The following is a 14,491-nucleotide window of genomic DNA, read 5'->3' as shown; positions in this document are numbered from 1 at the left end:
ATATGGAGGCCGGAGGACAACCTTGAGTCTCAGCCTCAAGGTTCTCACAGGTCTAGACCTCACTAAGTAGACTAGACCAGCTGTCTGGTGAGCCCCAGGGCCTCCCTGTGTCTGCTTCCCAAGTGCTGGGATTAAAAGTGCATGCCACCATGCTGGGCATATTAATGTGGGTGCTGGGCATTGAATGAGGTCCTCATGCTTGCTTAGCAATCACTTTACCAACTAAGTTACCCCTCCAGCCCATTTCTTTGTGTCTTTACTAATCTCCTTTCTTTCCCTACAATTTATTGTTCAAAACCTGCTGTCTGCTTAGCAAACAGATGATCAAGTTGCTCAACTTGTCCACAGAGGAAAAGCAGGAAGGACCTTGAGGAAGAATCTGGGGATCATCCAGAAGAGCAGTGACTCTTGTACTGCCCATTGTAGCTTGTATCCTTTTCCTCTCTCCCCCTCCTCTGTTTGACTCTCCTAGAGTACAGTAGATTCAGGCAGGCCTGTACTGAATAGGAACAAAAGTGCGTGCACCACCGTAGTCCCCCCCCCCCCCCCCCCCCGCCCAGACCCGCAGCTGCACGTCGCAGGATCTTGGATGCAGCGAGGGAGCAGGGCTGGGAATATATTAATATGCTGGCACTCTTGCTCTGTGGCTCTGACGAGTCCCCCAGGGTCTCTCTTAATTGTTGATATCACAGGAAAGGGTCAGCCTGCCTATAACCCTGTAACTTCAGAGTGAGCTATGTAGAGTTAATCTCCTGGGAACTGTGTAATCTACGATAAACCACCCATGATTAAGTGATCTTGGAAGAGTCATTCTAAAAATACTTACCTCAGAGACACACATAAACACTTTTTGTTTGTTTGTTTGTTTGAGGTAGGGTCTCACTCTGGTCCAGGCTGACCTGAAATTAACTATGTAGTCTCAGGGTGACCTTGAACTCTCGGTGATCCTCTACTTCTGCCTCCAAAGTGCTGGGATTAAAGACATACGCCACACTTTTTGTAAAACAAAGGAGGGCCTTCAGGCTAGGGACGGGAGCCTTGACTGTCCTAGACAGTATCAGAAAACTAGGACCACAGAGTTGGAAAAGAAACTGGTATGAATCTCAGGCTGCTAAGTGATTATATTTCTACAGAGGAAACAAGGTCGTTTGGCTTTACAGACAAATGCCTTAACTGCTAAGACATCTCTCCAGCCCCTGAATTTTTAAATTTTTATTGAAAAAAAAATTGTAGAGAGACAGCAAGAGAGAGAGAGAGAGAGAGAGAGAGAGAGAATTGGTGTACTAGGGCCTCAGTCACTGCAATTGAACTCCAGATGCTTGTGCCATCTATAGGGCATGTGCAACCTTGTGCTTGCCTCACCTTTGTGTGTCTGGCTTATGTGGGATCTGGAGAGTTGCACATGGGTCCTTAGGCTTCTCAGGTAAACGCTTCAACTTCTAAGCCATCTCTCCAGTTCCTTGAATTTTTAGAAAGTATACTTCTAGTCAGCCCATCCATGTTTTCCTAAACTTGTAATCGCCCCCCAAATCCATCATAACCTCACAAAAGAAGGGTGAGATCATTATCAAGTACTAGAGGAACATAAGGAGCCTCTGGGGCAGACCAGACTGGAGATATCCGAACAGGCTTCAGAGAGAAGAGCATAGTTGACCTAGTCCTTGAGTAATGTTATTTTTAACATCAGAGATGTGCAAGTTTTAAGGGTAGTGTATTTGATGAAATGGTCCAGTTGAGTAAAAAACTCAACCCATCCCTCCAATCTTTCTCACTTTTCCATCAAGACTTGATTGCAACCTGACCAGGAGCTTGAACCACCACGTCTGGTCCCAGTCAGGGGACTACTGTCCCAGCTTTATCCAAGAACTGCCATTCAAGCACCTCATCCACAGGAAACATTGTCCAACCCTACACCCCAAGTTCTTTGCAAAGAACTCCCAATATCCTACCTGGTGGAAAATTTCCTCTTTTCCTGGTTAGCTACAGCAATTTAAAGAGATTTTTTTGTTGTTGTTTTTTTTCCGAATCCATGGAAGGGCAGAAGGTGCTGTGACCCCTGCGTGGAGAGGAACTTGACTCTGTCATGTTTGCATTCCTGGCCTGTTGCTATGGCATCAGAAATAACTGAGCCACAGAGGAAATACCTTAAGAACCATGACCGCCATGCTTGCAAATCTACTGTTGGTTTCCTGGCCAGCCAACAATGACCAATTTCCCTTAGTGTCGAGCCTGACCCATCTGCATGGTGTGAACAAGCCTGTGCAAAGGGAAGGAGAAGGGCTGTTTCCTTTTGGCACCAAGTCTCATGTTGTTCTTGGTCATAAAAACAAGGCACCAAAACTGAACAAGAAACAAGAAGCCGTGCTCCAGCCATCCACCACAGGAGACCTCACAATTCAATGGGGAATAGTGACTCTGCCTCACAAGAACAATAAAGAAGTATGAGGAGGGCTGGAGAGATGACTTTAGTGGTTAAGGCACTTGCCTGCAAAGCCAAAGGACCCAGATTCAATTCCCCAGGACCCATGTAAGCCAGATGCACAAGGGGGTGCACGCATCTGGAGTTCATTGGCAGCAGCTGGAGGCCCTGGTGCACCCATTCTCTCTCTCTCTCTTTACCTGCCTATTTCTTTCTCTCTCAAATAAATAAAAATAATTTTTTTTAACAAAGAAGTATGTGCAAATTTCTTTGAGGCACTGTCTCACTCTAGGATAGGCTGACCTGGAACTTGCTCTGTAGCCCAGGCTGTCCTCGAACTTACAGGGATCCTCCTTCCTCAGCCTCCCAAGGGCTGGGATTAAAGGTGTGTGCCACCCCACTCAGCTGTATTGTTTTTAAAATGTGCTGATCCTAGGTTCACGCAAAGTACATGTTTTAGCCAAGCAAATAGTGGAGCTACTTCCCTGACAGCTTTGGTTCGTTTTGAATGTTCCATTTCCATCTTAAGAAGTAAGCACACCAAGCGGACTTGTCAGCGTTGCTCGTGTTTCTGAAAGAGGCCAGGGGAGCAAAGCCTGAGCTGTTGGGGCTCTTTTCCTTTATCACTGGTCAGCTGCAGAAAGAAGGGTAGCCAGAGTCTTGAATGAGTGGAGACTCTACTAGGCCCAAGTGAAACTTATATAGAAGTGCACAGAACTCGGAGGTAGGCTCACACACACATGCCTTGCACACGTATCTACACTGAGAAGTAAGAACATGCCCTCAGAAACAGCAGGGTCAGATGCAAAGAGGAAGGGGACTTTAAACTCACAACCAGTGTTATTTTGGGATTACATTTTTGGATTGGCTGATTGTAACTTCTCTGCACCTGTAGGCTGTAAAACAAAAGACTAGAAGGTGAAAGATTTATTTGATCTGAAGAGAAAGGGAAGAAGGGGCAGAAAGATTGTTAGAGCCACAGGTTGGGACATTATGCACAGAGACATTGCCTCTTACCCATAACTGATGGCTAACCCCACAATTCACAACTCACATTCCCCAATGAAGATGGTCTCTGCTGAGTGGGGAGGACAGGGATGAGGCTTATGATGGCACCAACATGGTTGTATACACATTGTGTACATAACTAATTTAAAAAAAGACCTTATGGGACTGGGAGATTAGGAGATATTGGTATACAAGCATGCTTTCAAAGGCCTGATTTGACCTGAGTTCAATTCCCCAGCACCAATGTAAACAGCTGGGTATGGCTACATATGCCAATAACCTAGTTTTGTTGGGGACAGAGACCAGAGACTTACTGTCAGCCAGTCTGACAGACAAAACAGCAGCTCTGGGGTCAGTGTGTTATGGGTGTGCCAGGAACTATTCTACTACAAGTGAATTCTAGACATATGTATTGCTTTGTGCATCTGGCTTTACATGGTACTAGGGAATTGAACCTGGCCTGACACAGTTTGGAAACAAGTGCCTTTAACCACTGATTCATTTTCCCAAAACTCTTTCACTTTTCTTTTTCTTCTGAAAAGCAGCATGTGATTATGGAAGTGTGTGTAACCAAAAAGTACTGCTAATAAGTTATCACAGAGTGATATACTCTCCAGTGAGTTGTTGCCCAAGCAGTTCCCTGATATCCCCCAAACATTATAAGCCATTGCCAAGGCCCTTGATTTCCCACCAGAAATAGATGGTAAGACCCTATTGCTAAAGACACCACATACTTGGGCTGCAAGAAATCCACTGAGAAACCCTGCTGGAGCTGAGCTGAAAACCTCCTCCCTGTAGACCAACTGATAGAAAGCTGAAAAAAATCTATGCTGAATGCAGTTCCATAGGAGAGAGAGAAATTACCAGTGGACCCTGCAAGCCTTAAATTTGGCCAGCCAGACCAAATAAGCCAACAGATGCAATAGTGGCATGTCTGTTATAGGGGAAACCAGTTGCTCTCTAATTGGACTGGAGATCCATTCCACATGAGGGAATACATGCCTGATACTGAAAACCTATGACAGGTGAAGTCATGAGCCCTAGGGGTGTAATTACTGCTGGTGTCTGGTTAAATATATATACTATGCTCACCAAACTGCCCAGTAAGTACTTCTCTTAATGTCCATATCCATATATTAATGCTACTCTCACTTTTGGTTAGATAATCTTCTCTTTTCAGATGGCAGTGACTTTGGGATGACTCAGAAGGCACCATGGTGCTGAGAAGACATGATGGAGGAGTGCTCAGCACTGAAACATCTCTACCACACCATCCAAGGTTCAGGGTCCATTGCAAAAAAGGTGGTGGAAAGAATGTAAGAGCCAAAGGAAGGTTAGGACTCCCTACAATGCACTCTTTCAGACACAAAATGAGCTGGATATCCATGACCACCCAGTGCTTGGCACTACCTACACAAGACCAGTATAACAGGAGGAAAAGATGATGACATCAAAATAAAAGAGATGCACCGCAAAGGACACAGTGAAAAAAGCAAAGAGGCAACCTACAGAATGGGAAAAAATCTTCGCCAGCTATATATCTGATAGAGGATTAATATCTAGGATATTCAAAGAACTCAAAAAGTTAAATAATAAGGAATCAAACAAGCCAATCAAAAAATGGGCTATGGAGCTAAATAGAGAGTTCTCAAAGGAAGAAATACGAATGGCATATAAGCATCTAAAAAATGTTCTATGTCACTAGTCATCAGGGAAATGCAGATTAAAACTACATTGAGATTCCATCTCACTCCTGTCAGATTGGCCACCATCATGAAAACAAATGATCATAAATGTTGGCAGGGATGTGGAAAAAGAAGAACCCTTCTACACTGCTGGTGGGCATGCAATCTGGTCCAGCCATTGTGGAAAACAGTGTGGAGGTGCCTAAAACAGCTAGAGATTGATCTACCATATGACCCAGCTATAGCACTCCTAGGCATATATCCAAAGGACTCATCTCATTTCCTTAGAAGTATGTGCTCAACCATGTTTATTGCTGCTCAATTTATAATAGCTGGGAAATGGAACCAGCCTAGATGTCCCTCATCTGATGAGTGGATAATGAAGATGTGGCACATTTATACAATGGAGTTCTAACCAGCGGTAAAGAAAAATGAAGTTATGAAATTTGCAGAAAAATGGATGGACCTGGAAAGGATTATACTAAGTGAGGTAACCCAGGCCCAGAAAGCCAATCGCCACATGTTCTCTCTCATATGTGGATCCTAGCTACAGATGATTGGGCTTCTGCATGAGAAGGTAAATACTTAGTAGCAGAGGCCAGTAAGTTAAAAAGGAGACATAAAGGGTAGAGAAAGGAAGGGAGGAGGATACTTAATAGGTTTATATTGTATATATGTAATTACAATGATTGTAATGGGGAGGTAATATGATGGAGAATGGAATTTCAAATGGGAAAGTGTGGGGGTGGGGAGGGAGGGAATTACCATGGGGTATATTTTATAATCATGGAAAATGTTAATAAAAATTAAAAAAATAAAATAAAAGAGAGACTTATGGAGAGGGGGAAGGGGCATAATGGAGAGTGGAGTTGTGAAGGGGAAAGTTGGGGGGGGAATTACCATGGTTAATTATCTATAATTATGGAGGTTGTCAATAAAAACAAAACAAAATATTATCACAGAGAACAACAAGTGAGTAGCACCTGTGTCATGAAGTGAAACATTGATTAACTCCGAAGTCACTGCCATTTATCCCTACACGACCTCTTCCCCTGGTCACGCACAACTTCTCTTAATATCTGCCACGGGGTTTGGGCCCCAGAGTCATCAGGACATGCTTCCAAGATAAAATATTAGAAGATGCAGCAAGTCCAGCCACAGTGAACATGGACCAGGTTCATCATGGCTAAGGGACAAAGCTCCCAACTTCATTTCATGACCCAAGGACAGGCTAGAAGTCTAGCCACAGATGCAAGATGCACACTCCACATTTGTAGTAATTTAGTTACTTGAAAAAAGTTTTAACCATTTAAAGCACGTATTCATGGTACAAAATGATGGATTTCATGTTGATATTCTCATGCATTTCTTTGGTTATTTTTTTGCATATGTGTGTGTAGAGCATGTGTGGTAAGTAATGGGATATGTGTGAGGCATGTACACATGTGTGTGCAGATGTATGTGTCCTGAGTGCATGCTGGTGGAGGCCGGAGAAGCATGTGGGGTACCTTACTCTATTCCTGAGAGACTGCCCTCAATCCGAGCTGCTGTTTTCAGTCAGTAAGCCCCAGTAAGTCTCTAGTCTCTGCCCCCACACGACTAGGGTTAAAGATATGTGTGGCCATGCCAGGCTTTTTATATGGGTGCTGGGAAATTCAACTTGGGTGGTCTCAGGCCCCCGTAGACCCTCCTGCTTGCACAGTAGCCACTCTTATGTACAGGTCCATCTCCCCAGAGCTGACACTGTCCCACATTTCTATCATGCACTTGACTTACATTCATCCCCTCCTGATCCTGTCTTGTACTGGCGCCCGCTGGCTCTCTTCCTCTGCCCAAAGAGAACCGGTGGAATTATTTAAAGATCACCTACAGGGTGAAGAGCTTCCAGTGACTTGGGTCCAAAATCCCGAGCAAGGAAATACACTGCTTCGCCACACTGAGCCATTGGGAAGTAGGGACTGTGGACAAAAGCTGCTCATATGCCTCATTCTTGCGAATGGTGTCAAGAAAACTCTCAGGGTATTCTTAGCTCCCTGGAAATTCAGGGTGAATCTGATCTTCAGGATTCCTTGGAAGCCCCAAAGCAGGTGAATATGCAGAATGTTCTAAATGTAAGAGAACCAGGGAAGTTAATGACATCTCGTGTTACCTTGTCACCATGACTAGTCACCTTCCCAAGGTTTATGTTTTAGTTTAATCTCTGCATTAGCGAGACATGGTTAAAGCGGTTCTGAGGGAAACTCTCCCAGCTGCTTCCCCAGTTTTCCATCTGCTGTGTTCACGCATCTTTGTGTGGATTTAGCTGTTGCTAGTCAGGGGAGAGGGCATCTTCTGAGAACAGAGGAAAACATTCCTGAAGGGGGAGTTAAGAGTTCAGTCTGTCTGAAGGAGAGCGGCCGGGTTAGTCACTAATACACGTTAAACTTGAAAGTGCAGCAAGAAAATCAGCACCAAGTAACTTCAGGTTGGAAGCATTAACTTGCACCAGTGAGATTGCTGTGTTGCTGTATTTATGTGCCAGCCCCATTTTTCCCTTTTAATCTTAAATATGTAAATCCTCAATTTATCTGGAATTACTTAGTGAAAGGCTGATGTGTGAGTGTGGCAGAGTATAATATTCTATCACCACCCCTGATCCTCTTTACCTCTCATTCTTTTCACAGCAGATCAAAAAACCTGCGTGCGCGCCTCAAGAATATATTATTTTAAGAGACTTGGATTTAGAAATTGATTTCCTTGATGAGAAAAAGAAAAGTCTCCTCCTGACCCCGAGGGTTACTTTGTAATCCTGTCACTTGACATCAACTCCCCCTCCCTTATTTTCTCTTTTAGGAGAAGATGAGAATATTTCTGAAAAGGAATTAATTTTTCAGCTCAAGTAAAAACAGTGACTCACCGACTTAGCTATGGCGAGAGGATCGGTCCTGTTTAGAAACCTGTGATTGGAACGAGCTTGGGATGGGATTTAGGGACAGGCAGTTTTTGATGGAGATTGGGATTAGGAGCATGGGATGAAACTGATATTTTATTTTATTGATGAATTTAAGGCTTAAGGTAGACTTTCTCTCCCTTTCTCGTCCTCTCTTTCTCTCTCCCTTTTGTAAGGGGGTTTCACTGCTTTCAGATACATATAATGAGGGCTAACGTGAGCAGGCTCTCTCTCTCCTGTGTGTGTTTAAATTAATAAGCTATTAAACAGCACGTGGGTTCCGTTGCCATCCATGGAAGTCCAGCTCTCAGCACTTTTACCTGGGTGACTGAAGTGCCTGGCTCCCACAGTGGTCCTCCACAGTCTTGCTGCCGTTCCAACCCCTCAGAGCCCAACAAACACTGTGGACCCAGTTGCATTGCCTATTGGACGGGCAAGGTTGAGAACTCCGAACCCATAAGGCATTCTATGCTTGCAAGCCTCTGTTACAGAGACCAAATGCTTGAATTTCCAGAGCCTACAGCTCAACTTGCATACTTGAAGGTAATGTGTATATACCTGTGTAAGTATGTAAGTATTCATGTGTGTGCAGGTACATGTGTATGTGCCTGTGTGTGGAGACCAGAGGTCAACATTGGGTGTCTTCCTTAATTTTCCTGCGACTTATTTTTTTGGAGATAGTCTCTCACTGAGCCTAGGAATAACTGATTTGGCTGGACTAACCAGCAAGCCCTCAGTGCCCTCCCATCTGCCCTTCCTGAGTGCTGCGTTACAGGGACAACCTGGCTTTTACATGGATGTGGAAGGTGTAAACCCAGGTCCTTGTGCTTTCCCACTGAGCCCTCTACCCAGCCCCAGTAAAGGTGGTGTGGATAGATTTCTGATCTTTTTACTAGTATTAAGTCTCAGAGTGTCTCTTTCAATTATTAAGTTCATACTGTGATATTCACTTTACAAATGGATAGAATGAAGTAAGAAAAACAAAGTTAATTCCAGGGGCTGGAGAGATGGCTTAGGAGTTAAGACGCCTGCCTGCTAAACCTAAGGACCCAGATTCAACTCTCCAGAACCCATATAAGCCACATGCACAGGATGACACATGCACACAAGGTGATGCATACGCACAAGGGGGCACAAACATATGGAGTTGGATGGCAGTGGTTAGAGGCCCTGGCACGCCAATTCTCTCTTTCTCTCACACTCTCTCATAAGATAAACAAAACTAAAAAGTTTTTAAAAGTCAATTTAAGAAATATGTATGTACGCATATACTAGATACATTCATCTGCACTCAAGAAAAAGTTTCATATGACCCAGGTATGGTGGCACACGCCTTTTATTCCAGTACTGGGAGGAAAAGGTAGGAGGATTGCTGTGAGTTTTGGGCTAGCCTGGGACGGCAGAGTGAGTTCCAGGTCAGCCTGGGCTAGAGTGAGACCTTATCTGGAAAAAAAAAAACAAAACTGTTACATATGAAATGGTAGTACGATAGTGGAATGTAAGGTTCTTGTTTGACCTTTAAATCCCATCAAAATAAGCCCTGTCTCAGAGGCCTGAAATTTCAGTTTACTTCCTACATTAAGTTTTTCAATCTAGTTGATTATATTTAAAAATAATTTAGTTTTAGGGCTGGAGAGATGGATTAGCGGTTAAGGCACTTGCCTGCAAAGCCTGAGGACCCAGGTTCCATTCCCCAGGACGCACGTACACCAGATGCACAAGGTTGCACATGTGCCTGGAGTTCAGTTACAGCAGCTAGAGGCCTTGGTGTGCCCATTTTCTCTAAGTGCCTCTTTTTTCATTCTCTCTCTCAAATAAAATAAAATTAGTTTTTGAAGAGATAATGCAGTAGGTGCCTAGTGTCTTGGTGGGTCAGAGAGTGGCAAATCCTTCTGGGCACAGGACTGTGGAGCAGACCATGGCAGGGCTGGCTTTGTGACATGTGATTGTGCAGTGGTGTGGGTCCCTGGGTTTTTAACATTTTGTTCATTTCTTTCTTTTTTCCTTTCTCTCTTTCTTTTGTTCTTTGTGCTGGGGGTTAAACCCCACTCTGCTGAAAGTTTTTATAATTTAAGAAGTTATTTTATTAAATTTTAGCTAGCATTCAATATAACAGTCTCATGGTGACATTTTCATACATCTATTTTGTTGCACTTTGCTAATACTCACGCCACACGGCCCCTCCCGCTTTATAGTATTCTTTTAAACAAGGGTGACCACTCATCCTGGGATAAGCCTCCAAAGGTCAGCTGTCCATCACTGGCCAGTGTGGCCACTTTCAGGGACTGAGCGGACCCAGAGAGAGGTGTTAAAGATCCACGAGTCCCCTGGATGAAATCATATGTCCATGGGTATAAGTAGTCAGGGGTGAAGGGCTCAGCCGATGCCCATCGTTTACCTGGGCTCTGAGAGGGAATGTTTGCTGCTGGCTGTGACCCACAGTGGCCACATGGGCATGTCTCATTTGGAAAAAGTTGAACCTGCTTCCATGCCGGCTGTCTCCAGGTAGTGGATTAAACACTGTGGGCATTACTGGTGGTTTGTGTCAGTACACATGGGCATCTAAATCGCTATGCCAGAGCCAGGGAAGGCAAGGCTCAAGCCACGTCAAGGGGAGGGATTACAAGGTCATACGCGGGAGGAGCAGATGTGCAAGGGTACAGGGACAAAGAAAGAAACTGATGAAAATTGAGTGTGGCTGGAGAGCGTAGGTGTGGGGAGCATGTCAAGGAATTACGCTGGAGAGGTCAGTGGGGCAAGGTTTCCATGGGGCCCGAGTCATCACAATTAAGCATAGTGGGCATTTCACTGAACAAAAGGCTTGGCATGTATTATTTTACCCTTCCCACAACCTTTGGTTGGTCCACCCCGGAACCCCTTTTTACTGAAGGAGAAAAGGAGATTGTGGAATTTGTTTACTCAGATAGTGAATTGTAGAAATAGGAGCCAAATACAGACATGTCTCTTGAGAAGGACTGAGTTCTCCATTACTGGGTCACGTAGTTGCGGCTCAATGATTTAACATGGAGAGGGGAAAGCTACTAACTGACTTCGAGCAGACAGGCAATGTAAACAGCTGTGCATTTTAGAAAGGCAGTTTTGGCTCCATCGGGTCTGGGCTCAGTTCATCCTTTAATGGCAATTGCTTTGTCCTTTTTCCTCCTTTGGCTGAGCCTGAAAAGGGATAAAAAAAAAAAATCCAAATTGGTCACCTTAATCTCTAATAGGAAATTTAGGATAAGTCTGGGTGAGACAGATCATAGAGCTCAAGCTATCAAATTTTCGGTCACAGTTTGGCCTCTCTGATGGTTAATCTTAGGTTGTTGCCTTGACAGAATTGAGAATCACCATGGAAACAAATCTCTGGGCATATCTGTGAGGGATTTCCTAGATAAGGTAAATTTTGGTGGGAAGATCCACTCTGATTATGGGTGCATAAACAAGTTGGGGAGCAGCATTCACCACCTTCATGCCCCTTCATGCCCACCACGCCTTCCCCACCATGGTGGGCTGCAACTTACAACTGTTGGACTGGGACAAACCTTTCCTTGCTTAAACTGTTTTGTCAAGGTGTTTGGTCATAGTAATGGGAATTATCTGCATATCATAGGTCAGTACACATAGTACATAAAATCATTCCACATGGCAATTTGCATCATGAAATTAAAGAAAAAATAAAAGTTTTTACAGCACATCGCAAGATTCAGAACCTGTCCCCCTTCTACCGTGCACACAAGCCTCTATCTACAGTACCAAGTCCGCATTCTGCATCCTGCACAGGCTTTTTTTTTACCACCTGGCACTTCCTTCCCAGCCTCCTCGAAGAGCCTCATGCACTTGTAACCTCCTCCCGTACAGTGCTTTCATCTTCGGACCAGATGTGTCCAATCCTGTCATGTTTCAAACTTCCAAGGGGGAAGCATGACCAGGAGACCCTGCTTTGGGGTGTACCACACCTGAGTCCAAGCCCTTGTCCCCAAAGTTCTAATTTTCAAGGTCCTAATCTATAGAGATGATAAACTAATGTCAACCTGGAAGTTTGTCAGAAAGGAACTCAGGCAAAGTGTTGGAGAGCACGGCGGTGCTCCTTATATGTGGGGGTGTGCTCCTCAGTGGAGGAGCTTGACATAGCAGGTAACTCAAACCCTGTCTGTGCCAGGACTTGCCTATACACACATACCTACGGTAAGGTTTAATGCACAGTTTGGGCACAGGGAAGGATCAGTGGCAATCGTGCATAATTAGCATAGAAGCATATCATTGTTCATGGCCTTCTTGTGATGATGTGAGGTGACACAAGGCCTGGATAAGGAGAGGAGGTGAGGTGAATGGCGAGAGCACATTGGTGTAGCGAGGTTACTGTGCGAAGCTGACTTGAACCATGATCCTGCTGCAGTTGATCTGGTAGCAAAGACAATTACTAAGCAACTAATGCACAGGCAGTCTGCACAGCCCGGCTATGCTGCATAAATGGGCAGTTCACATACATGGTAGGAGGGAGTGGGACATGATGAGATTTCATCACACTACTCAGGATGGTACACAATTTAAAGTTCAATAATTGTTTCTGGAAACTTCCATTCAATATTTTTTTAATATTGATTTATTTATTGAATTTTTATTAACATTTTCCATGATTATAAAAAATATCCCATGGTAATACCTTCCCTCCCCCCCCCAACACTTTCCCCTTTGTAATTCCATTCTCCATCATATTACCTCCCAATCTCAATCATTGTACTTACATATATATATAATACCAACCTATTAAGTACCCTCCTCCCTGCCTTTCTCTTCCCTTTATATCAACTTTTTAACTTACTGGCCTCTGCTACTAAGTATTTTCCTTCTCATGCAGAAGCCCAATCCTCTGTAGCTAGGACCCACATATGAGGGAGAACATGTGGCGCTTGGCTTTCTGGGCCTGGGTTACCTCACTTAGCATAATCCTTTCCAGATCCATCCATTTTTCTGCAAATTTCATAACTTCATTTTTCTTTACCACTGAGTAGAACTCCATTGTATAAATGTGCCACATCTTCATTATCCACTCATCAGTTGAGGGACATCTAGGCTGGTTCCATTTCCCAGCTATTATAAATTGAGCAGCAATAAACATGGTTGAGCATGTACTTCTAAGGAAATGAGATGAGTCCTTTGGATATATGCCTAGGAGTGCTATAGCTGGGTCATATGGTAGATCAATCTTTAGCTGTTTTAGGAACCTCCACACTGTTTTCCACAATGGCTGGACCAGATTGCATTCCCACCAGCAGTGCAGAAGGGTTCCTTTTTTTCCACATCCCCGCCAACATTTATGATCATTTGTTTTCATGATGGTGGCCAATCTGACAGGAGTGAGATGGAATCTCAATGTAGTTTTAATCTGCATTTCCCTGATGACTAGTGATGTAGAACCTTTTTTTAGATACTTATATGCCATTTGTATTTCATCCTTTGAGAATGCTCTATTTAGCTCCATAGCCCATTTTTTGATTGGCTTGTTTGATTCCTTATTATTTAACTTTTTGAGTTCTTTGTATATCCTAGATATTAATCCTCTATCAGATATATAGCTGGCAATATTTTTTTCCCATTCTGTAGGTTGCCTCTTTGCTTTTTTCACTGTGTCCTTTGCAGTGCAAAATCTTTGTAATTTCATGAGGTCCCAGTGATTAATCTGTGGTTTTATTGCCTGAGCAATTGGGGTTGTATTCAGAAAGTCTTTGCCAAGACCAATATGTTAAAGGGTTTCCCCTACATTTTCCTCTAGCAGTTTCAGAGTTTCAGGTGTGATGTTAAGGTCTTTAATCGATTTGGACTTAATTCTTGTGCATGGCGAGAGAGAAGAATCTATTTTCATCCTTCTGCAGATATATATCCAGTTTTCCCAACACCATTTGCTGAAGAGGCTGTCTTTTCTCCAATGAGTATTTTTGGCATTTTTATCGAATATCAGGTGGCTATAGCTACTTGGGCTTACATCTGGGTCCTCTATTCTGTTCCACTGATCTACATGTCTGTTTTTGTGCCAGTACCACGCTGTTTTTGTTACTATGGCTCTGTAGTATAGGTTAAAATCAGGTATGGTGATACCACCAGCCTTATTTTTATTGCTCAGTATTATTTTAGATATTTGAGATTTTTTGTGATTCCAAATGAATTTTTGGATTGTTTTTTCTATTTCCATGAAGAAAGCCTTTGTAATTTTGATAGGGATTGCATTACATGTGTAGATTGCTTTTGGTAAGATTGCCATTTTCATGATATTGATTCTTCCAAGCCAGGAACAAGAGATGTTTCTCCACTTTCTAGTGTCTTCTGCAATTTTTCTCTTGAGTATTTTAAAGTTCTCATTGTAGAGATTCTTTACTTCCTTGGTTAGGTTTATTCCAAGGTACTTTATTTATTTATTTTTTGATGCAATTGTGAATGGGAGTGATTTTCTGA

The sequence above is a fragment of the Jaculus jaculus genome, chromosome 1, assembly GCF_020740685.1.
Source record: "Jaculus jaculus isolate mJacJac1 chromosome 1, mJacJac1.mat.Y.cur, whole genome shotgun sequence".
NCBI lineage: Eukaryota > Metazoa > Chordata > Mammalia > Rodentia > Dipodidae > Jaculus > Jaculus jaculus.
This window is presented reverse-complemented; position numbering follows the sequence as displayed.